The 25568-nt window shown below is 39.9% G+C and overlaps 1 pseudogene; it reads left to right on the top strand.

Annotated features, from left to right (window-relative positions):
* The first annotated feature begins 13248 nt into the window (after window positions 1-13248).
* Window positions 13249-13897, top strand: LOC137228566 (small ribosomal subunit protein eS4, X isoform-like; annotated as a pseudogene).
* Window positions 13898-25568: the final 11671 nt, after the last annotated feature.

The following is a 25568-nucleotide window of genomic DNA, read 5'->3' as shown; positions in this document are numbered from 1 at the left end:
ACTCTGATTTGTCCTAGGCAGTCAAACATTGTGAAACTTTTTACATTGGTTAAGGTGCCAAAGTGATGATTCATTTCACACAGATCACCAATGGGATTGACTTCCAATCATGTCTATCTTGGTCTATACCAGAAACAGGTAAAGGGGGTCAAAAGGTACAAACTTCCAGTTATAAAATAAGCAAGTCCTGGGGATGTAATATACAGCATGGTGACTATTGTTGATAATACTGTATTGTATATTTGAAAGTTGCTAAGAAAGTAGATATCAAAAGTTCTCATCACAAGAAACAAAAATTTTAACCATATGTAGTGACGGGTGTTAACTAGACTTATTGTGGTGATCACTTTGCAATATATACAAATATAAAACCATTGTACACCTGAAGCTAATATAATTGCTATATGTCAGTTATATCGCAATACAAAGAAGAGAGAGAGAGAGAGAGCGACCCACAGGTCACTCACCGACTCGGTAGTTCATTTACAATTTGCCATGAGGTTCCTCCTAGCTCCCATGTATGTGGATGTGATGATAGCTTGGCCAAAATGAGGTGGTATTTTGTCTAGTTTAAACAATGTACCTCAAGTAAAATTTAGCTCCAATCATCCTAATTCAAACAACCAACTGTTAAAAAGCAATATATAAGACAATCAGGGAAATATGAACACTGTATATTTGATGATGTTAAGGAATTTATTGCCTACTTCTTTTGGTGTAATAATGATATTGTGGTTAGTTTTCATTGTTGCTGTTGTTTTAGAATATTTCTCTTTTAAAGCTACATATAAAAATATTTACAGAAGAAATGATATGATTCCTGGGATTTGCTACAAAACAATTCAGTGGTAGAGGGAGGGAGTGTAGGAAAAGTAGATGGGTAAAGATGAAACAAGATTGGCTATAAATTAATAATTGGAGAAGCTGGGTGAAGAGTAAATGGAAGTTCATTATACTATCCCCTATCCTTTTGTTTATGTTTAAAATTTTCCATTAAAAAGTTTTGCTTTTCTATATATAGACCTAATCAGTGTGACATAATGGAAATTTCAAAGGATTTGGAGCCAGGTAAATGCAAATACTGCAAATACTGGTTCTTTTCACTAACAAGTTAGTGGAAAGATTGTTAAACTCATGGAGCTTCTTTTTCATCTTTAAAATAATTAATTTGTACCTTATAAGAATATTGAGAATTAAAAGAAATAATATCTCTAATGCACCTCACAGTGCCTGACACACAGTAGACACTCAGCAACTATTGTTATAATTGTACAAGATATTGAAGACGTAGGCATTTCAAAGAAACTTGGAACATGTTTTAAGATTTCAATGGAAATCTCAAAGTAGAATGAAGTGAACTAACAAAACAAAAGGTGGTACCCTTTCACAGAGAGCCAGAGATCAGAACTTCTCCTAGGCAAGGAGACAATTATCCAAAGCACAAAAGGAAACAACTTTCCATTTATCTCATTTCTAAGGTAACCATTGTATCACTAGTAAAATAGTCCAGGAATAAATTGGACATGATTTATAGGTCTTAAATTCCATTCTGCTTCAGTATTTGAATGAGAAGGGGCAAAGAAAAATGTCCTTGCCTGGGAATACGGGAATAGGATCCAGAATTTTTTTTATTGACATCTTTCTCTAGTTTAAATTTGTACTTAAATTTAATTTATTTAATTATGTGTATTTACTTATGTGTATTCAACTCACATAGATCTCCTATGTGAAAAAATGATTCTCATTAGACAATTATGTTTATAACTTGCTCCTTCTTCTATAACAACCCAGTTAATGGCTTCAGCATTCAGCTACTCAAACCAGAACACTGGTAGATATACTCAATTCCCTTTTCTCCCTCACCACTTCTCTTCCCACACACTTTCAAGTGATTCCCAAGTCCATCAGTTTTATCTCTCAGATGCCTTAGGCCAAGTCCTCAGCATCCCACAATTAATTTCTGTGGCAATTGTAAAACTGTTTTCTTTATCTCTAGTTTCTTCTTTATTCAAATTATATTGCAAAATACTGCAAAGTGGCATTTTAGCACTCAAATCTGATCATTTCATTACTCTGGGTAAAATATTTCAGTAGCTCTCAACTGTCTACAGAAGACGTTCAAATGCCTTAGCTTGGCAATGACCCTTGTCCACGTCTCTAACCACATCAGCTCTTCATCTAGACATTCAAATGCACCCTATCCCTTGCTCTCTAGCCTTATTAAATGACTTGCCATTTTCTCCAAGTACCATGTTCTCTTCAGCTGCTGTGTTTTTGCACATGCTATTCCCTCTGCCTTGCAATATATTCGTTCTGTCTCTTTGACAAACCTTGCTCATACTTCAACTCTCAGCTTACATATTCTTTTGGTTGTTTACTCTTTCACCGCCAGTTGCTCACAGCCACCATGTTGAGTTAGACCCTCTATTCTCTGAGCAACTTGCACATGCATGCACATATTCCTATTTAAAAATCTTACACTAGTAAGTTGTGTGTGTGTGCCCGTGAGCTCCTAGAGAACAGAAATCTCGGCTTATTTATCTTTAACTCCTTAAAGGTTACCTAGTATCTGGCACAAAGTAGGTGCTCAGGAATATGTGGAATAAGTGAAGGGAACAAATTAAGCAAGAGAAAAGATTAAAAACGCAGTACAATGAATAACTGCTCTTCAATCTTTCAAAAATATAATACCTATCTTTCCTAGAATACATCTTACCCCCTTAAGTCTTAGTTCATTAGATTGTTCTTTCTGTCTAGAATGCTTTTCTCTTCAATTTTATCCTTGGCTCATCCTTCAAGAAGCTACTTAAGAGGTGACATCATTATCTCTACTAGGCTTGTCCTGAGCCCCTAGGGAGAGTTACCAACCTCCTCCCTTGTATGGTCATAAGTCTCTTATGTGAAAAATAGATTCTTGTACTTTATAGTACATACCAGAGCCCCTTGATGTTTGTAAGGTATATGTCCTGAGACCTCACAGATCCAAAAGTTTGACTATGGAAATGTTTATATGGGTTTCTGGATTTCTTCTAAATTAAATTTCTAGCTTGCTGCACTCTAGAGCCTGCAAGCCACAACTACTGAGCCCACTTGCCACAACTACTGAAGCCCACACGCCTAGAGCCCGTGCTCCACAACAAGAGAAGCCACTGCAGTGAGAACCCCGTGCACCGCAACAAAGAGTAGCCCGCACTCGCTGCAACTAGAGAAAGCCCTTGTGCAGCAACGAAGACCCAGTGCAGCCATAAATAAATAAATAAATAAGAATTGGTGTTCAGTTTCTAGCTTGAATCCTGGATTTCCTCCCAGCACAAGACAGTCAGCTTTTTGACTTTCACTCAAAATCGTTCTTTCACTTGATGGCCATTTTGAAAAGTCATATTTATTGGAATATGATTTACGGAGAGTAAAATTCACTTTTTTTTTTTTGGCCACTCCCTGCAGCTGAAAGAACAGAGTCCTAACCACTGGACCAGCAGGAAATACCCAAAATTCACCTTTTCAGATGTATGATTTTATGAATTCTGACAAATACATCCAGGCACATAACCACCACCACAATTTTAGATAGTGTACATTTCTACCACCCCAAAAAGTTCCCTGGTGCCCCTTTGTGATCGCTCCCCAGCCTACAGCTGTGCCTATGGTTTTAACTTTTCCAGAGTGTCATATAGATGGAAACAAATAGCATGTGGCCTTATAAGTTTGGCTTCTTTAGGTTAGCATAACGCATTTGAGATCTGTCCCTTGTGTTGCTGAGTAGTATTCCATAGTATGGAATTCCACTGTATGGAATGTATCACAGTACGTGTGTACACATCGTGGATGTTCTATAGTTTACTCATCCCTTCTCATGTAATGAACATCTGTGTTGTTTGCATTTCTTTTGGTAGTTATGAATAAGGCTTCTATAAACATTTATGTCTTTTGTAAACATATATTTTTATTTCTTTTGGGTAAAAACCTAGAAGATGAGTTAGGTCATGTAGTAAGCACATGTTTAACTTCATAAAAAACTGCCACGCTGTTTTTTCCAAGTGGCTGCACCATTTTTCATCTTACCTGCAACGTATGAGAGTTCCGGTGGCGCAGCATCCTCGCTGACACTAAGAGACATGTAATGATATCTCATTGTGGTTTTAATTTGCATTTCCCTAATGGCTAATGATCTTTTCAGTGTTTATTAGCCCTCTGTATCTCTTGTTGTATGAAATGTCTGTTCAAATGTTTTGTCCATTTTTTTTTTAATGAGATTGTCTGCTTGTAAATTATTGAGTTGTCAGGGTTCTTTACACATTAATGAAATCAGTCTTTTATTAGATAGTGTTTTGTAAATATTTATTTCCAGTCTGTGGCTTCTCTTTCATTCTCTCAACATTGTTTCTTTGTTTTTTTTCTGTTTTTTTTCATTTTTATTTTTGGCTGCATTTGGTCTTCATTGTTGCGTGGACTTTTCTCTAGTTGCAGTGAGCGGGGCCTACTCTTTGTTGCGGTGCCTGGGCTTCTCAGTGTGATGGCTTCTCTTGTCGCAGAGCATGAGCTCTAGATGCGCGGGCTTCAGTAGTTGTGGCGCATGGGCTTAGATGCTCCGTGGCATGTGAAATCTTCCCGGAACAGGACTCAAACCCATGTCCCCTGCATTGGCAGGTGGATTCTTAACCACTGTGCCACCAGGAGAGTCCTTAACATTGCTTTTTGAAGACTCGTTGTTTTTAATTTTGATCAAGCCCAATTTATCAGCATTTTCTTTTCTGGTTTGCATTTTTTGGATGCTCTTTACAAAACTTTTGCCTAACCCACGTTCACAAAGATTTTCACCAATTTTCTTCTAGAAATGTTATACTTTAGGTTTTACACTTAGGTCTGTGATCTATTTTGAGTTAATTTTTTTTTTTTTTTTTTTGTGGTACGCGGGCCTCTCACTGTTGTGGCCTCTCCCGTTGGGGAGCACAGGCTCCGGACGCGTAGGCTCAGCAGCCATGGCTCACGGGCCCAGCCGCTCCGCAGCATGTGGGATCCTCCCGGACTGGGGCACGAACCCATGTCCCCTGCATCGGCAGGTGGACTCTCAACCACTGTGCTACCAGGGAAGCCCTTGAGTTAAATTTTTAATACTGTGTGAGGTATAAGTCAAGGTTCACATTTTTGCACATATACGTCCAGCATCTATTGTTGCAACAGCACATATTGAAAGTCTATCCTTTCTCCATTGCATGTTTGCACGTTCTCTTCAGCATGTTTGCCAAAAATCAATTGACCATATATGAGTTGTTTTATGCCTGGATTCTATTTGAGGAGTTGGCCAACTTTTTCTGTAAAGGGAAGGATAAGAAAGATTTTAGGCTCAAAGGCCCTACAGTCTCTGCTGTAACTAATCAACTCTGGCATTACAGCATAGTAGCAGCTGTAATAGACAATATGTAAATAAATAAGCCTGGCTATTTTTTTGTATCAACAAAACTTAATTTACAAAACGGACAGCAGGCCAGATTAGGCTTTTAGGTTGTAGTTTGACAACACTTGCTCTAGTCTGTTTCAGTGTTTTGTGTCTATCCTTTTGCAAGTACCACCCTGTCTTGATTACTCTTGCAAGTTTTGAAATCAGGTAGTACTGTGATTCTTCCAACTTTTATCTTTTTTTCAAAATTGTTTAACCATTCGTTTAGCCATTCTTCTGCAGAATTGACTATACTTTTTGCTTTCCTATTTAAGTTTAGGATATGCTTGCCAGTTTCTAGAAAAGAAAAAAATCTGCTGGAATTTTTATTAGGATCACACTGAATCTATAACAATTAGGGAATAATAGGAATTTTAACAATATTGAGTCTTCCAATCCATGAACTCAGATACTTCATTCTTTAGAGATATATATTTTATAGTTCTCAGCATACAAAACTTACACATATTTTGTTAGGTTTATACATAAGTATTTAATGGTTTTAGTCCTATTGTGCAGTGATATTTTTTATTTCACCTTCCAACTTTTGCATATATATATATATATATATATATATAAATGATTTTTGTGTATTGAGCATGTATCCTGCAAACTTGCTAAATTCCCGTATTAATTACAGTAGCTATTTTGTTAATTCTTTGAGATTTCTTATATAGACAGTGATGTCACCTGTAAATACAAACAGTTTTATTTCTTCCTCTTCAATTTCTTTGCATTTTTTTTCTTTCTTTATTGCACTGGCTACAACCTCCAGTAAGATGGTGAATAGCAATGGTAAGACTATACAATCCTCCCTTGTTCCTGATCACAGGGAAAAGCATTCGGTCTTTCACCATTAAGTATAATGTTAGCTCTAAGCTTTTCATAGATGTCCTTTATTAAGTTGAGGAAGTTTCTTTCGATTTCTAGTATTCTTAGAGTTTATATCATGAATGGATATTGAATTTTGTTTAATGCTTTTTCTGCATCCATTGAGATGATCATATAATGTTTCTTCTTTAGTCTATTGATATGGTGAATTACATTGATTTTGTTTCAATATTATGCCAGCTTGCCATCCTGAGATGAAGTCCCTTGACCATGATGTACTATCCTTTTCATATATTGTTGGATTTGATTTGACAATACTCTGTTGGAAATTTGGGGGTCTATGTTTATGCATCTTTTCTTTTCTTATAATGGTTTTGTCTGGTTTCAGTATCAGGATAATGCTGGCCTCATCAAATGAGTTTCCTGGGACTTTCCTGGTGGCGCAGTGCTTAAGACTCCATTCTCCCAATGCAGGGGGCCCGGATTCAATCCCTGGCCAGGAAACTAGATCCCACATGCATGCCGCAACTAAGAGTTCGCATGCCACAACTAAGACCCAACACAACCAAATAAATAAATAAATATTTTTTAAAACATAATGAGTTTCTTATGTCAACCCTCTCAGTACAATTTTCACCCACTTACTTGATGAACAAAAGAGCCACTTCAAAATGACTCCCTATATGAAAAATAGTGTGCATCAACAAAGCCTCCTTAGGATATGGATGACAAGCAGTAAGGTAGACATACTCATTGGTTCAGTAACTGAATCCAGAACCCCAGCCCCTTAGTATTAAAGAAAAAACTCTAAGCCTTGGCACAGTTATATATTAGTGTACCTCATTGGTCTCTTCCTGGCTTGGGACTAGCCAAAAAACACATGTTAATTCCAACTGAGTCTTCATCTATGCAATTGCTACCCTAATTTTTGTTTTAAAAAAAACAAAAAACAAAGGAAAATCCAAATTCTCTCTCACTAGAATATAATCTCCTTATGGACAGGGCATATAATTTATTTATTTTTGTATTTCCAATACTAGTACAAGGCTTGGAAATTCTTGGGCATAAGCATAATTTATTTAATGAATGAATGAGCACTTTAAAAAGCTACACTTTGTACAGCTTTTCCTTGTACAAAATTCTTATTTCCTAACAGAATAATACTCTCTGAAACAACATATGTCATAAACTCTAAAATTTAAATCTTTCACTGCTACTGTATTCACTGTATTCAATTTGTCTTTGGGTTTTACAGGAGAAAAGCAAGATGGTATTAAGTATAAGTAATGGTAATTGTTGCTTGTTTAAATGGAAGCCTTGATAAACCTCAAGATCATGTTGAAAGCTTAATAGTCTCAAGTTGCAAGCTACATTATATATTAGGACTTATAACGTTACTGGTTATGTATATTCTTTTTGCAGAAATATTTTTTACTTAGGCTTCAAAATCTCCTTTAACTTTCAAAATAACCACAATTTTATACTTATGGTGGCTCTATGTCTTTGTCAATAAGAGGAAAAAAATCTACATGATGCCTTTTTAACATGTATGTGCATCATGCATCAAGGGGTAAAAAAGGCATTTCTGAATTCCTTGTCTTTGGGGTAGCTGATCAGTTAGCTGGCCTACACTACAATGACATCTACTGGCACAAGCAGGACTGAGCATCCAGAGGTAATTGTGAATGTGACACAGCAGTCTTTGAGTCTTCCTTTATGATTACTGCCTGATAATATGAGTTGCATCAGCCTGAATTTCTTAAGAACAGAGGTCATGTGTTTTGTTTTGTTTTGTTTTTTAATATTTATTTATTTCGCTGTGCCCGGTCTTAGATGTGGCACGCGGGATCTTCCTTGCAGCATGAGGGATCTTTTAGTTGCAGCACGCATGCGGGATCTAGTTCCCTGACCAGGGATTAAATCCGGGCCCCCTGCATTGGGAGCGTAGAGCCTTAACCACTGGACCACCAGGGAAGTCCCAGAGATCACGTGTTTTTGAGCTTTGACTCTGTGGTGCCTAATACTATGCTTGTCACATTAAAGATGTTCTACAAATGTATTGGACGATCATGAACGCAATTGCCTGTAGTCTAACCTTTTAAAAAGCATAGGACTTTCCTGGTGATGCAGTTGTTAAGAATCCGCCTGCCAATGCGGGGGACACGGGTTCCAGCCCTGTTCGGGGAAGATCCCACATGCCGTGGCAACTAAGCCAGTGTGCCACAACTGCTGAGTCTGCACTCTAGAGCCGCAAGCCACAACTACTGAAGCCCGCATGCCTAGAGCCCGTGCTATGCAACAAGAGAAGCCACCGCAGTGAGAAGCCTGTGCACCGCAACGAAGAGTAGCCCCCACTCGCTGCAACTAGAGAAAACCCGCGTGCAGCAACAAAGACCCAACATAGACAAAAATAAATATATTTAAAAAGCATGGAATATGATAATATTGTAACAGTGATTTACATTTTCTAAAAAATGATAAAATACTCTAAAATGATGGCTCTCCATCTTTGTGATTGAGAAATCTCTTCCAGAAAAATCACACACAATTTTACACACCATTTCACAAAGGGCCTAAATCCCATCTCTCAACTCCAGGTTAAGAACCCCAGATCAGGAGGGAGCAATATGTTTTGAGACATTTCAAAATGCATGTGGACAAATTAAAACAACAATGAGATATCATTCTATACCTATTAGAAAGGCTAAAATCCAAAACATTGGCAACACCAAATGCTAGCAAATATGTGAAGCAACATGAATTCTCATCCATTGTTGGTAGGAATGTAAAATGTTACAGTCACTCTGGAGGACAGTTTTGCAGTTCCTTATAAAACTAAACATACCTTTATGTATGAACAAGCACTCATGCTCCTCGGTATTTACCCAACTGGGTTAAAAACTTATGTTCACACAAAAATCTGCATACAAATTTTTAGAACAAATTGATTCATAACTGCCAAAAGCAACAAAGATGTCCTTTAGTAAGTGAATGGATAAACAAATTGTTGTAATCCATGCAATGAAATATTATTTAGCAATAAACATAAATAAACTGTTAAGTCACGCAAAGACTTAGATGAACCTTAAGAAGGAAGAAATTTTCCTCTACTCTTCTAGGTTCTTCTGGCTGGTCTAAGAATTAAATTGACATGAGACAGATTAATAGGAGAGAATTATACAAAAGTTTAATAACATGTGTACATGGGAGAGACCCAGGAAAACTGAGTAACCCACCAAAATGGCTGAAACCCTCACCTTAAATGCCCTCTTCAGCTAAAGACAAAAGAGGATGTTTAAAGTAGTAGTTTGGGACTTCAAAGCAGAGGAAGGCAATTCACATGAAGTTGGAAAAGCAAATGTTTGGTAAACAAATGTTTTCTGGGCCACTCAAAGGCAATGGGACACACAGTGGACTCTGATCCCCAGGCCCTGCCAAGTCTCCCCTACCACACCTACCCCATATTCTTTCCATATATCCCTGGTGACAGCTCTATTCTGGGAACAGGGCCTTTAAATGCTTGAGGCAGCTAAGAGAAAGGTCAAAGTTTCTTCCTGAGTCTTTCAGGCCTTGATTGTTCTCAGTTCAAAATAAACCACAAGCCAAAGAGACATTTTGGGATGGCCAATTTTGCTCTCCTACAAATGCATACGGCTAAGTGAAAGAAACCGGTGTGAAGAGGCTACATACTGTACAATGCCAACTATATGACATTCTGGAAAAGATAAAACTATGGAGATAGAAAAAGTTCAGTGGTTGCCAGGGGTCAGGGGGAGGAAAGGAATAAATAGATGGAGAACAGGGATCTTTGGGACAGTGAAACTATTCTGTATGATACGGTAATGGTGGATACGACATACCTTATACATTTGTTTAAACCCAGAGAATGGACAACACAGAGAGTGAACCCTATTGTAAACTAAGTACTTTAGTCAATAATAATGGATCAGTATAGGCTCAATTGCAACACGTGTACTACACTAATGCAAGATGTTAATAATAGGAGAAACTCTGGGGCGGGGGTGGGGGAGGCAGTGGAGGAAGTGGGTCGGAACTCTGTACTTCCTAATCAATTTTTCTATAAACCTAAAATTACTCTAAAAAAGAGTCTATTCATTTAAAAAATGAAAAGAAATAAACTTCTATCATATTGATATATTATAGGATCTATTTGTTATGGTACAAAAAATGCATGTGGTCTTATAAGGAATGAATTGAACAAGTTTACCTTCTAATGTTATTCTCTGCTACAATTTTAAATGTCACATAATCTATGCCAGGAGTTTATTTCATAAGGGCTCATGTAATCAAGTCTCTCTAACAGAAGGCTACTTTGCGGTTATAAACCCTACAGAGAAAAAGACTTTTTACTTAATTCTTGGGTTGATGAAATTAAATACTTCATTTGGTGTGCTTTTCATTTTGATGTCCCTTAGGGCTGAGAATTGCCTTTCTCAGAAAGCACTATAAATCGTCTGTGAATGGCTGGTGTGATAGAGGGAAGAAGGACGAGTTTATTATAGCTTCTGCCGAGAGCTCTAGGCACATCTAGCAAGCGGGTGCCAAGAAATGTTTATTGGTGTGGTAGGGAGTTCTACTCCCTGGATCCTGGTGAAAAACTGAAAATTGCTTTTGGTCTGTCAGTTGCATCGTAAAAAGTCTTCCGCTTAAAAATTGATTACCATTTTATCTCAGAAAGCAGAATGGCAGTCCAGCAAATCATGATTCCCATAAGTACTCATCTGAACCCCTGGTGCTTACCAAAGTGGAAATACTTTTAGCCCATCTCCATAAAGTTTAAAGGTAGGTGGACATTTGGGCCATAGCTTGAGCAATTTCAGGACAGCAGTTTGTCTTCTGGCCTGAGTTATATGGAGTTTGGGTCTCTCATAATAAAAAATTTTACAAAATAACAACTTCACCACAGGGCAGGCTTAACCTTAGGTAACAGAAAAAAGAATAATTGTAAGATAAAATTATAGCTATAACTGTTCATATTATTCAGGCTAAAAGATATTTTGGTGTGACTAAATGTGCTTGGCTTATGTCCAGGGAAAAGACCCTGCCCCAAATGAAGACATAAAACCAAAGGAAGTGAATCTCTACAGCCCCACTGGAGTCCTACCTTCCTCTTAGCTTGCTTGGGGTGTAAACTGGTACATATACTGAAGTCTAGTACACCGGGGCCAATGTAAGCTTTTTGATGGAAAGTAGACCACGTGAGACGGGAGGAGCCTTAGAGAGTCTCCGACTCTTAACATCTCTACCCACCCAGACTCTTGTTAGAAATTCATGTATCTAATTTTGTAAGTTGCAGTTCTTTCTGGTCACTTACTGTAAACTGCAGTTATACAGGTCACTAACACCCTTGAGTGAATTCATTTGTCAGATTTCACTCTTATGTAGCATCTGGCCCAAAACAGGGCTCTAAAGAAACCATATACTCTAAAAAAATCTATTTAAGATAGGGAGGAGGAATGATTTTGGAAGAAGAAAGTATTGGGACAGTTGGGGAACTGCCCAAAACTGTAGCACTAGCAGCACTTCTGCTTAAAGATATTTATTACAAGCAGCAACAGCAACTAGGCACATATGTTTGCCTCCTACTCAGTATCCAGATTCCTTTGCTGAGAGATTCAGAGGATGAAATACCTAGTGGATAACTGTTACCACCTTTACTAACATTTCCCCCTCCTTTCAGTACTAAATGTTTCACTTGTGAAAATCCTTTAGCCAGACATTAATTGAGATAATATACTGAGGTCTACTTATCTTTAAGGTAGAGGAATCTGAGCCGGTATACTCAAAGCAGCATCAACCTGATTTTAATAAGTCACTTGTTATCAATCAGACCTATCAAAATAGGAAGAAATGATTGTAGGCGAAGGGGTAATGTTGTAGTGCTAAAACAGGTCATATTCTTAAAACCTGTTTGTTAATGCAAGCCATACATTAGGTACACAAAGTCTAACATTTTGGTCCGGGTCACACGGTAGCTAAGTAGCTGAGTCAGGATTTAAACCCAAGCTCATCTGACTCACATTATTTCCCCTATTATTTCAACATCCTGTCAATGACATAAAATTTCAGCCACTGTTTTAAGTGCTTTATGTCCATTAACTCATTTAATCTTCCCTGTAGTTCTATGCAGTAGGGACTATTATTATCTCTATTTATACATGAAGACCTGGAGACAGTGACAGCAGAAATAATCTGTCCCGGGCTATGCAGCTAGAAAATGGTAAAGCTTAGGTTTGACCCCAGATAACCTTGACAATACAATAATGTTTCTCTAAAACTCTAACTTGAGGTTTGTCTTCTTACAAATGAACTTTGAAATCCTCCCGCATGGTGATCAGTTTCAGCCTTTAGAAGACATCTCTCTTCCCACTCCCTTTCCACACCCTTGTTCTTCATCTGTAGCAGGTGAGGTCATGAGCTCAGTGAGAGCAGCACACCACAGACATTCAGCAGTCTTGCTCTGAATCAGTGGACAGGATTCAAAGCTTAACTCTCAGCTGTGTAAAATTGGGCAAGTCCCATAACCTCCCCCTTAGTTCTCTTGCGTATAAAATAGGGATATTCAACCCTATCTCATGTCATTGTTATGAGGATTAAAAAGGTATGTGTGGGGACTTCCCGGGGGGCGCAGTGGTTAAAAATCTCCCTGCCAGTGCGGGGGACACGGGTTCAAGCCCTGGTTGGGGAAGATCCCACATGCCGCGGAGCAGCTAAGCCCGTGCACCACAACTACTGAGCCTGAGTGCCACAACTAGTGAAGCCTGTGCGCCTAGAGCCCATGCTCCACAACAAGAGAAGCCACCGCAGCGAGAAGCCCGAGCACCGCAATGAGGAGTAGCCCCTGCTCGCCGCAACTAGAGAAAGCCCGCACCCAGCAACGAAGACCCAACACAGCCAAAAATAAAATATTAAATAAATAATTTTTTAAAAAAATATATGTGTGGCTCTTTTCATGCCTAGCGCAGCCATGGCTCGTGGTCCCAAGAAGCAACTGAAGCGCGTAGCAGCTCCAGAGCATTGGATGCTGGATAAACTGACTGGTGTGTTTGTTCCTTGTCCATCTAGAGGACCCCACAAGCTGAGGGGACGTCTCCCCCTAATCATTTTCCTAAGGAACAGACTTAAGTATGCCCTAACAGGAGATGAAGTAAAGAAGATCTGCATGCAGCATTTCATTTAGATTGATGACAATATCCACACTGATATAACCTACCCTACTGGTTTTATATATGTCATCAGCGTTGACAAGACTGGAGAGAATTTTCATCTGACCTATGAAACCAAGGGTCATTTTGCTGTTCATCATATTACACCAGAGGAGGCCAAATATAAGTTGTGCAAAGTGAGAAAGATCTTTGTGGGGACAAAAGGAATCCCTCATCTGGTGACCCACTATGCTCACACCATCCGCTACCCTGGTCCCCTCATCAAGATGAATGACACTATTCAAATTGATTTGGAGACTGGCAAGATTACTTACTTCATCAAACCTGACACTGGGCAACAAACCATGGATCTCTCTTCCCCGTGGAAACTGTATCCACCTTACCATTGCTGAGGAGAGAGGCAAGAGACTGGCGGCCAAACAGAGCAGTGGATAAAATGATCTCTAAGTGACATGACTTGTACTTAAAGGTAACACTACATTAAAAAAGAAATGTATGTGTGTATGCACCCCAGTGTTCACAGCAGCACTATTTATAATAGCCAAGACATGGAAGCAACCTAAGTAAGTATCCATCAATAGATGAATGGATAAAGAAGACGTGGTACATATATACAATGCAATACTACTCAGCCATAAGAAAGAATGAAATGATGCCATTTGCAGCAACACAGATGGACCTAGAAAATATCATAATACTAAGTGAAATTATTCAGACAGAGAAGACAAATACCATATGATGTCACTTATATGTGGAATCTAAAAAATAATACAAATGAATTTATTTACAAAACAGAAATAGTCTCACAGACATAGAAAACAAACTTATGGTTACCAAGGGGGAAAGGGCAGGGGGGAGGAGTATGGGATTAACAGAAACACACAACTATATATAAAACAGATAAGCAACAAGGATTTACTGAATAGCACAGAGAACTGTATTCAATATCTTATAATAATCTAAATGGAAAATAACCTGAAAAAAATATATATGTATAACTAAATCACTTTGCTGTATATCTGAAACTAACACAGTATTGTAAATCAACTCTACTTCAATTTAAAAAAAAAAAGAAAAAAATATATGCGTGTATAAATATTCTCAGCCCAGTGGTTGGCACCATTCAATAAATGGTAGCTATTGTTATTATTAACCATTACTATTATGATTATATTACTGTGTTACTGTTATACCAGGACCACAAATTGATGATGAGAGTGCTTGCCATTTTCAGTTACATAGTTGTGTGCTGTTTCCAAAGGGAGGTAGTCACATTTCCAGTCCTGGGAAAGATGACTCGTATTGTTCTTTCTTCAAAAATATTTGAAGCAAAGTAGTAAGAATTTGGAACAATAATATGCTTTATGGAAAACACCATGTACCAAAGAATGATGGTTATTTATCACAAGTGTAAAGTCAGAAGCTTGAACCTAACTTTTTGCATTAAGCCACCTGGAAGGGAAGACAGAGAGGCGGTAGTTATTAAGGAGTGTCCCCTCCAACCCATAAGAAGCAGTGACTCAGCACAGTGACCCTGCCCATGCAGGTCCATTGTTATGAGGCTTTCACTGTTATAAGTCTTTGGCATAGAACCCTGTAGCAGACACTGTGGATCCAACTACATTTCTTCCTTTCTCCATCACTACTAGAATGCCAAACTCGTTCAAGCATCAGGCAGCAAAATGCTCCGGGAAGGTCAATTCTGCCTCTGGGAATAAATCATAATTGGCTTAAGCCAGTCCTGGTAATCTCATTTCCCTTTATTTCATTGGCTTAAGTATAAAACTGTGATACATTGGGGGTCAATTAATTATAAGGGGAAATCAGCTGAAGGTTATTTTTTAAATTCCCTGTTGAAAGAGAGTCATATGAGAAGAAAATCCTTTCCTATTGCTGATATTGTCTGATGAGGGCATAATGTTTACAATGGTAGCAATTATTTTGTGACCATGAGGAGAAAAACAATGAAATTGCAGTCTAGCTGACCAAGAGCTCAAGCAGCATTAAACATTCTGGAACTTCTTACATCTAGACATCTTTTTATGTAAGATAATAGACTCCCATTGTTTAGCCATGTTTAGGCAGATATTCTGTTACTTGCAACCAAAAGCCTCCTAATTAATTCAAACCATAATTCACTTGGTTCTAAACTAAACTAAACTAAACTAAAATGTGTGAAGTTAGGCGAGTTCCTAAAGCTCTCTGTAAAAGGGATATATTACGGGAAAATAAGCAGTACACAATTCAACTTGGCTTATAGTAAATATCCCAAACATCCCTCGTACATTAGGATGAAAAAAGAATGAAAAGAAGACAAGTTTTAGGATGAGACAGGTATGGACTTGCATCTTGGCGCTGCCACTTAACAGCAGTGTGATCTTAAACAAATTATTTAACATCTCTGAGCCTCACTTTTGAAATTTGTCAAGTGGGAAGAACAATATTTACCTGATAGCATTTGTGATAAGGATCATATAGAAACACATAGAAAGCTTTGTCTTAGTCTCTCTTTTGACTATGCAGATCCTGACATATAGGAGGGCCTTAATTTGGTGATTGTATAATTTGTTGTTTAAACTGACACTGATCCACACAACCAAGACATATGGTCATCTTAGGCTTAATAGGTGCCTTAATAAATGCACCAATTTAGGGATATCTTATTTAAATTACTCATTTCAAATCTTGACCATACCCAACATCCAAGTCCTCAGCAGGACTTACCTTCTCTCCCAAATGTGGCAGACAGAATCTCTAGGATGCCCTCATGAACCCTAATTCCCATCATTCATGCCCTTGTATAATTCCCTCCTGTTGAGTGTGGACAAGACCTGTGATATGTTTCTAATCAATAGAATGAGGCCAAGGTGATGGGATGTCACTTCTGTGTTTATGTTACCTTATATAAGACCCTGGCTTGCTAGCACCTCCCTCTAGAGACTTTGCTTGCTGTCTTGATGAAGTAAGCAGCCGTATCGTGAGGTCCACAGGCAAGGAACTGTGGGAAGCTTCTATGGACTGTATGGTCTCTAGGAGTTGAGGGCAGCTTCTAGATGTAGCAAGAAGCTGGGACCCTCAGTCCTACCACTAAAAGGAAATGAATTCTGTTAACAATCTAATTGAGCTTGGAAGCAGTTCTTCCCCCACCCAATCCTCCAGATAAGACCACGTCTTGTTTGTGGTTGCGTGAGACCCTAATCAGAGGACCCAGCTAAGCTGTACCCAAACTCCTGACCCACAGAAATTGTGAGACAATAAATGTTGTATTTTTATTTTAAGCTGCTAAGTTTGTAGTGATTTTAAGCTGCTAAGTTTGTAGTGATTTTCTACACAGCAATAGACAATACACCAACTATCTAGCACGGTGTTCTTCCAAGACAAGATGGTTCTCTCCTGAGAGAAATTTTGCTTAAAACCTGTTATAATATTAAAATAATAACAATTTCCCTACATTATGATATGCAAATTGAGAAACAGGCTCAGAAGGATTTACTGACTATATTAAGAGGGGTAATTAAGGAGAATTTAATAAAGGGTCTGTTTATAATAAAGCTGTGGCCAGGTCTTAGGAAAAGCAACAGAGCCAGAATCAGTGGGAAAGTTTTACCATCATGTCTGAAGGAGAAAGAAGCAGTTACTAAAACCAGGGGTGCTGTATGGGAAGCGATCTGGGTAGGTGGGAGCTAGAGGACTAAATACCCTGACCTCACTCTCCTCCTTCATACTCCAGCCAGCGCACTACTTTTGCTGAATTCAACCAAAGCCAGAAGGAAAGAGGCCCCACTGATGCAGTTCATCCAGGCTAGCCTCCCAGGGCAAGGAGCAAGGTGGAAGAGAGTGGAAAGTAAATCTGTAGGGGACATTCAAAGATATCTGGTACAGGGGCTTACCCAAGATCTCACAGGGAGTTGGTGACAGACATGGGACCAGGACCTATGCCTCTGACCTCCAGACCTATCTTCTCTGGCCCGAAGTAGGTCAGAGACAATGGGGATGATGGGGTGTCCAGAGGAAGAAAAATTTGCCATTTGTAGAAGGTTTTCCTTCTCCTAAGTAGTGTCTGGTACACAGTACATCTTCAATACAATTTTACCAAATGAAGAATATAAGTGATTAATGAAAGAAGTTTGACCAGCTCACCTTCTACAGGGATTCAGCCAGGCATGCTCACAGACCCCTCTGTCCTCCATAGGCATGAGCTTCCCTAACACCATTCCACCCACCCTGAGTGAGCCAAGCACCTTTGGGTGAAGCCAGGTCACTAAGTCCCAGGCTACTTCAGTTCTCTCTCTCCACCTGGCAGTACTTGACAGATGACCCCAGCATCTACCAAACCATGTTTTCCTCAGGTATCATATGGCCCTAAAACAACCTTCTGGTCACCAGAAATACAGAAGAACGTTAAGGGCTCCAGCCAGATCCTCTTCTACATAAATTCTATATAAGTTGTGTGTCCAGACACTGGTGAGCAGGAAGAACACTGGACTAGAAGTAGGCTGAGCTGGGTCCCAGTGCCCTCTCTGTCTGTAGTTTATACATTCGTTTATTCATTCAACAAACCGCTATTGAGAACCTCTCCTGTATCAAGCACTGTGCCATGTGCTGGAATTAGAATTTTTTTTTTTTTTTTTTTGGCGGTACGCGGGCCTCTCACTGCCATGGCCTCTCTTGTTGCGGAGCACAGGCTCCGGACGCGCAGGCCCAGCGGCCGTGGCTCACGGGCCCAGCCTCTCCGCGGCATGTGGGATCTTCCTGGACTGGGGCACGAACCTGTGTCCCCTGCATCAGCAGGCAGGCTCTCAACCACTGCGCCACCAGGGAAGCCCTACAATGATTTTTAAGACCCCATATCTACCTTCAAGGAGTTTATACTAACCAGCTGGTCAATTCGGGACAACTCACCTGACTTTAGCTTTCTCATCTGAAAAATATGGATAATAACACCCACTATACTTCACTTCCTTTTTAATAGCATCGGTTTATAGATGGATTTCACATAGTTGTTAGGGAGCAAAATAAAATGACTTATAGGAAAGTGTTCTGAAGAGAAGATTAAATTCTATGCAAACACACTCTTCCATGCAGAGAATTAAAAGACGTCCCTTTCCGGGACTTCCCTTGTGGTCCAGTGGTAAAGAATCCACCCTGAAATGCAGGGTAAGCGGGTTTGATCCCTAGTCGGGGAATTAAGATCCCACATGCCGCGGGGCAACTAAGCCTGCGTGCCGCAACTGCTGAACCCACATGCCTCAACGAGAGAGCCCACCTGCTGCAAACTACAGAGCCCATGCGCTCTGGAGCCCGTGCACCATGAGAGAGAAAACCCGTATGCCACAACTAGACAGAAGCCCGCGTGCCACAATGAAGAGCCCTCATTCCACGACAAAGATCCCGTGTGTTGCAACTAAGAGCTGACACAGCCAAAAATAAAAAATTAAATAATAAAATAAACAAACAAAAACAAAATGCTTAAAAAAAAAAAAGACGGTCCTTTCCTTTGAGCACCTGCCTAAATGGGAAACATTCTTTGACTTGAGATAAAAGGCAAAAAATTTATACCTATATTACCATTATCATTACTATTATTATTATCATTATTCTTTATTCTTTCCTATCCCCAGATTATCATTATCATTCCCAAATACCAGCAGCTTAGAGTTGAATTATTTTTTGTTTGTTTTAAACATATGACCACTCCAGAGTATATCCAGAAAAAATAAAAACACTAATTCTAAAAGATACATGCACCCCAATGTTCATAGCAGCACTATTTACAATAGCCAAGACATGGAAGCAATCCAAGCGCCCATCAACAGACGAATGGATAAAGAAGATGTGGTGTATATATACAATGGAGTATTACTCAACCATGAAAAAGAATTTCTGCCATTTGCAGCAACATGGATGGACCTAGAGAATATTATGCTTAGTGAAATGTCAAAGACAAATACTATATGATACATGGAATCTAGAAAATAATACAAATGAATGTATATGCAGAACAGAAACAGATGCACAGATATAGAAAACCAACTTGTGGTACCAAAGGGGAGAGGGAAGAGGGGAGGGACAAATTAGGAGTATGGGATTAACAGATATAAACTACTATGTATAAAATAGATAAGGGACAAAGATATATAGTATAGCACAAGGAATATTATATATTTGTGTTACATATTCTCTATATAAGGAGGGTGTTTAGTGGTTCACTATATCACACCCCCTTTAATATACATAAGTATCTCAACCCTTTCTGTAGTTTGTTTTAGAAAAAAATATATAAAAATTTAAAATTATAACCAGTGTATTGAATAATCCAGACTCCACAGGGTGCAAGCAAAAAACTGTCGTTTTTTCTCCCCACTTCCCTTGCAAATCCTCTCTGATTGTTCTTTTCTGTCCCTTGGATGAAACCTTTGGCAGATTGCATAGCTTTTCTTGCCATTCTTGGTAATAAAAGAATGTTCTCCTGTTTTCAGGTCTTAAATAATCCAGTTCAGTGAAACATCAAAACTCTAAACTCTCATGCGATTGAAAACATCTCTCCTCCCTCCTTTCTGCTCAAATGAAATCAAGACCTGCAGGGGTGATGCCTCAGTTTCTTCTCTCTGTCTCATGTTATCCTTCCCCCCGCCTGCTGGCTGCAGTTCAGAAGCCTTTATAGGTTTGGAGCAGGGGTGAAGGAGAAGCATAACGGGAAGGAACAGTCCTTGATGAGTACAGTTTTAATCTGGGTGTGCCCGTTTCCAAATGCATCCTCTTTCCTTCTGGGGAACCATTTTGGGTTCTCTGGTGAAGCCCCACCCTAACCCCCTCTGTAACCTCCCGCCTCTGGGATCAGCTGTCTCCACTTCCTTTGATGTAGGTGATGCCTCCTTAAGGGACACGGACTCTGCTTCCGCATCTGAAGGTTCATCTGTAGCTTCTTCCCGCTGTGGTTCCCTCACCCTTATCAGAAGGCCCTCTTGGGCATGGCCAATTTCAAGACAACAACCCATGCCCCGGTTTAATCTGCAGGGTCCACTCTAGCCCAGGAGAAATATGCTTGTGTTCTTCACCTGCTGAACACTTTCTACCCTGTCAAGTCCAGGTGCAACCCCTCAACTTCAGACTTTTCAGGTGTGCGTTCAGTGTCAAGCTCTGTGTCCCCCCAACTCCAGGGATGTATGTCAAGTTCTCCAAGTGGTTCCATTGAAGCCTATTGCACCTGGCTTCAGATGAAGCTTCAGTCTCTCCCTTCCACATCCCTCCTTCTTGGAGGCAAGAAGAAGAAATGCACAGCACCCTGCCCTCCTCCCAAGTCTCTTTCAAACTTGAAAGCCCCCTATTTTCTCAGATAGTCTGGAAGTGGGTCATGGGCGATGGCAGCAGGATGGGGCCATCCTGAGGTAGCCTCACCTCTTCTTTAGAGTGTGAGAGTTATTAGTACTTTTGTATTATTTTGGGACTTTGAAACTGAAGGAATTTAGAACAAGCCTCCCCAAAATGTGCCAGTTTGGTCAATGGATTATTTTGAGTTGAAGACAACAGAGGCTCGAAAGACTTAGGAAGAGCTTTTCTCCTCCCCCTCAACTGCCTAAAAGAATTTATTTTTTAAATTAATTTTTATTGGAGTATAGTTCCATTACAATGTTGTATTAGTTTCTACTGTACAGTAAAATGAATCAGCTATACATACACATACATCCCTTCTTTTTTGGATTTCCTTCCCATTTAGGTCACCACACTGCATTAAGTAGAGTTCCCTGTGCTAGGCAGTATGTTCTCATTAGTTGCTTATTTTATATATAGTATCGATAGTGTATATGTGTCAATCCCAATTTCCCAGTTCCTCCCACCTTTCCCCCTTGTCCCCACTGGTACCCACACATTTGTTCTCTACATCTGTGTCTCTATTTCTGCTTTGCAAATAAGATCATCTATACTATTTTTCTAGATTCCACACATATGCGTTAATATATGATATTTGTTTTTCTCTTTCTGACTTACTTCACTCTGTATGACACTGTCTAGGTCCATCCATGTCTCTACACATGACCCAATTTCGTTCCTTTTTATGGCTGAATAATATTCCATTGTATATATGTACTGCATCTTCTTTATCCATTCATCTGTCGATGGGCATTTAGGTTGTTTCCATGTCCTGGCTATTGTAAATAGAGCTGCAATGAACATTGGGGTGCATGTGTCTTTTTGAATTATGGTTTTCTCTGGGTATATGCCCAGTAGTGGGATTGCTGGGTCATATGGTAGTTCTATTTGTAGTTTTTTAAGGAACCTCCATACTGTTCTCCATAGTGACTGTATCAATTTTCATTCCCACCAACAGTGCAAGAGGGTTCCCTTTTCTCTACACCCTCTCCAGCAGTTATTGTTTGTAGATTTTTTGATGATGGCCATTCTAACTGGTGTGAGGTGATACCTCATTGTAGTTTTGATTTGCATTTATCTAATAATTAGTGATGTTGAGCATTTTTTCATGTGTTTGTTGGCCATCTGTATGTTTTCTTTGAAAAAATGTCTATTTAGGTTTTCTGCCCATTTTTGGATTGGGTTGTTTGTTTTTTTGATACTGCGCTGCATGAGCTTCTTGTATATTTTGGAGATTAATCCTTTGTCACTTGCTTCATTTGCAAATATTTTCTCGCATTCTAAGGGTTGTCTTTTCATCTTGTTAATGGTTTCCTTTGCTGTGCAAAAACTTTTAAGTTTAATTAGGTACCATTTATTTATTTTTGTTTTTATTTCCATTTCTCTAGGAGGTAGGTCAAAAGAGATCTTGCTGTGATTTATGTCAAAGAGTGTTCTGCCTATGTTTTCCTCTAAGAGTTTTATAGTGTCTGGCCTTACATTTAGATCTTTAATCCATAGATAAAGGGCCTAGTCCAGGAAGAATGATATCACCAGAGACAACTACAGAGAATATGGGCTAAGTGTGATAGGCTGGGGGGAACTGGGCAGGGTCTGTTTATTCAAAGTCCTCTCTGTCTCCCACTGTCTCTGCATGGCAAGGCAAATATTTGTTTACCAAACACTTGCTCTTGCCATCTTCTTGCGAATTGTTTTCCTTCCCTTAGAAGCCCCAGGACCCTACCCGCTTCTTCTTAGCTCAGAAAGGCATCTAAGCCTCAATTGTCTGTCAGGAGCATCTCATTGATTTTGTGGGGCTCCTATACACATGTAATTAAATTTGTTTATCTCCTATTAATCTCTCTTATGGTAACTTAACTAATAGAGCAGCCAGAAGAACCTAGAGGGCTAGAGGAAAAGTTTTCTCCCTTACAAAGCTTCTGCTGAAACTTTGAGATAACAGGAAAAGTTCATTTAATATCCAATTCCCAAGGTATATTATAATATTAAATAAACCTTAAAAATGAATATTTTCTCTCAGAGATTCTTAAATACTCCCTCCAGGGGCAGTGCTCATCCCCCATGTACCTGAGGAAGATCACTGTTTGTTTTTGGTTTTGTTTTAGCTGTGCCAAGGCATGTGGTATCTTAGTTTCCCGACCAGGGATAGAACCCCTGCGCTCTGCACTGAAGCGCAGAGTCTTAACCACTGGACTGCCAGGGAAGTCCAGACCACTGTTTTATACATAAAAAATATTAAATCTTCTTGAGCTTTTTCTTGGAGCCCCAGGCATCTTTGAATCCACCCAAATTTGGTACCTGGGATCAAGGATCTGTAAGGACCTCTACCCAGATATAATATGTAACTTCGGTGAGTTGTAACTGGTGGTTGCATTTGACAAGGTTTACAGCAAAAACTGAAAACGCTGAGACTCTTCGGCTATGCTACAGTTACAGTCCCCTAGGTCATTAGAACTGGAAAGGCTCTGTCTGTCTAAGGGGTCAGTAAGACCTGAGCTTCGAGACATCATTTCAGGCACTTGTTTGCTTTCCTTATGGTCAGGAGCAGCCTGGGGTTGGAATGCTCATATAAGGCCACGAAGCAGAGTCAAAATGACTGTACCCTGGAGACCTGAACATACAACTTTAGCCTCACTGGCCTCATTCTCATGGCAACTGAGCTCACATTGCAGAGAGAGCAGTGAGTAATACAGTAGCTGTCCCTAGGATGCTGTTTCTCCCTTTGCCGAGAATGGTTCTAAAATATTTGCAGCTCTCCTCTTGACTAGATCATCAATCTAAGAGTCTGGATTTTCCCATAAAGTCTATATCAATATGATTCTGAGTTTTAAAAGGATTTTAAAGGCCCAAGGAGATATATAAAGGAGAAAATATTCTACCAAGAAGGCTGTAACTCTCAGAGTACCACTCCACAGGACACGAGGCTATCAAAGTGTTTTGTTACCAAGGTATCTCTGCTAACCCCAGCTGCCAGCCCAGTAATAGAATAGACACAGTAGATGTGGCATTTCCTCATTGGAGGAATCATTTCCCAGATCTTAACAAGTCCTGATGGATTTGGGAATTGGTTTGAAATCTCCTCTAGGAGTTTCTACAAAACTCTACTCTGGAGAGGAGCATGTATGAAGTGGTTTCTATTTCTTAAAAGCCCTGAACAGTAGGAGCAGCATTAATTCCGTGAGTTACGGCTCTTATTAGAGCAGTGCTCTTAATCCTCCCAGGTGGTTGTCCACCAGGAGAAGAGGTGGTATCTCCTTCTGAGACGCTGAATGCCACAGTGCAGCAACTCATTGTCCTAAGGTTGTACATCCCTTAGTCTGGCCACAGAGAGGGGGCACAGGATTCATGACAATGCAAGTGAGACTTCTTTTTTTTTTTTTTTTTTTTTTTGCGGTACGCGGGCCTCTCACTGTTGTGGCCTCTCCCATTACGGAGCGCAGGCTCCGGACGTGCAGGCTCAGTGGCCATGGCTCATGGGCCCAGCTGCTCCGCGGCATGTGGGATCCTCCTGGACCGGGGCACGATCCCGTGTCCCCTGCATCAGCAGGCGGATTCTCAACCACTGCGCCACCAGGGAAGCCCAAGTGAGACTTGTTTTGATCAGAGGTTAAGGGTGGGTGATAAATGAAAATGATTTCTATTGCCTAGCCTGTAATGATAAGTAATTGGGAGATGATTAATCTATTTTTCTTTCCTATTCTTAGATAAGTCTCATCACTCCTGGCTGCCCCCCCAACCCCCAAAACACACACACACACACACACACACACACACACACACAAAATTAATGGCTGTTTACAAGTGAATGTCAACCTCAGGTCATGTATGCCCTAAACTGTGCTCCACCATGTTGCCTATGAAGATAGTAGACCTAAGAGTGGAAGCAAATCTGATTGTCTGAAGTATTGTTCAACTTGAGCCCTGACAAGTACAGAGTGTCAGTGCAACGGCAGCTGAACTTTGAAAAATTCACGTTTTTCTCTTTTTCTTTTCCTAGTCTTGACCTTCTCTTTAAAGAGTTAAAGCACCCATCTTTGGGGAAGGGTGGTAATTAGGAATGAAAGAAACAACAGGCAGCTTCTGACATGTAAACTAGGATTTTACAATGAGAAACAGTCAAGGGGAAGGAGATTTATTTTCTACATCTCTCTGGCTCCCACTTAACATGTTAGGAGCTAGACTTGGCAAACAAAATCATAGAGCTTTTCCTCTTTCACTTAAACACTATGCCAAGAAACTTCCTACTCTGTAGGTGTGTAGAAAGAGGATGGATAGAGAAGAAGTAAAAGAAAACCTTCCTCTGTGGTCTCTGGGATGGTGAGAAGGAAAAGAGGGATCAGAGGAAGGGAAAGTGAGCAATGAGAAACTCATGCTCCAAGGTGCTCTTCTTGTCCTTGCGGGATTCCGGGAGACTTACGCTGAGTGGCTTCACTTCACCATGTGATGCCCTAGTATGATTAGAAGACTGCAGTGCTGAGGTCCCTCCCTGAGAGAAAGAGAGAGAGAATGAGAGAGAGAACTTAATTTGCACTCCGAAGCCTACCTTGGTACCCATGTAACACGGACACAGAATTGGCAGCCAGAAGCTTGCCATGGGACCTGTTGTGGCAATGGAAGAGATGATCCCACTGTGTTTTCAGGATGGACAGCCTGGCCGGGGGCTGGATGGGGGAGAGAACCAGAGGGTCTGCAGCCAGAGAGAGTTGAACGAGGGCCAAGCAAACAAGGAAGGCATGACCAAG

Source organism: Pseudorca crassidens, chromosome 8, assembly GCF_039906515.1.
Source record: "Pseudorca crassidens isolate mPseCra1 chromosome 8, mPseCra1.hap1, whole genome shotgun sequence".
NCBI classification, from domain to species: Eukaryota; Metazoa; Chordata; class Mammalia; order Artiodactyla; family Delphinidae; genus Pseudorca; species Pseudorca crassidens.
Note: the sequence above shows the minus strand (reverse complement) of the source record. Positions and strands in the feature narration are given on the sequence as shown.